The sequence below is a fragment of the Maylandia zebra genome, linkage group LG14 (genome assembly GCF_041146795.1).
Source record: "Maylandia zebra isolate NMK-2024a linkage group LG14, Mzebra_GT3a, whole genome shotgun sequence".
Lineage (NCBI taxonomy): Eukaryota > Metazoa > Chordata > Actinopteri > Cichliformes > Cichlidae > Maylandia > Maylandia zebra.
The window spans coordinates 15416632-15417280 of NC_135180.1; positions in this window are offsets into that span (position 1 = coordinate 15416632).

A 649-nucleotide genomic window follows, 5' to 3' on the forward strand; every position below is an offset into this window, starting at 1 on the left:
GCAGTCTGTACTTTTTAATGTTTTTCTTTTGTTTTTTTAAGTCATTGTATAATTGACATACTTTGTGTCACCGATGAATGAATCATGGCAGTGTGTTAGTGTGCGCTGGATGAAGATGATTGTAATTAAGTCCACATTCCAGGATGAAAAAGCCTGGGATGATATCCGTGGCCTTGGATTAGCCTACTGCAGGACACCCTGGACAGGAGCTGGGGCTTTGTTCTGAAACTCTTCTGGAGTAGAGACAAGCTTCTGTGAATTTCCGGTCATCCTCTAAAAAAAAAAAAGAACCTGCGACCAGTAATTAGCCGAGAACGGTTGCTTTCAACTTTTGTTCCTCGTCTTTTGATTGTAAACATACTTTCAGGAAAGGCCAGGGAGACCGTCTGATGGTACGTACTTCTGTGGGAGGTTGGATTTTTTTTTCTTTCCTTCACTGTATGTAATTACATGGACATGTAATTTAGGTTAATGCTCATTGTTAAGTGCATTCTCAGGAAGGAGACTGATCGGCTTCCTGATAAGCATTCCTTTCTCCATTCCTTTGCTTTGCTGCTAACCATCCGGATTTTTAGTCTGGGAAGTGTGGCTCTATGTCTCACTGCTCACCGTATTGCTTTTAATCACCTCAGCTTGTCAGCCATACCTA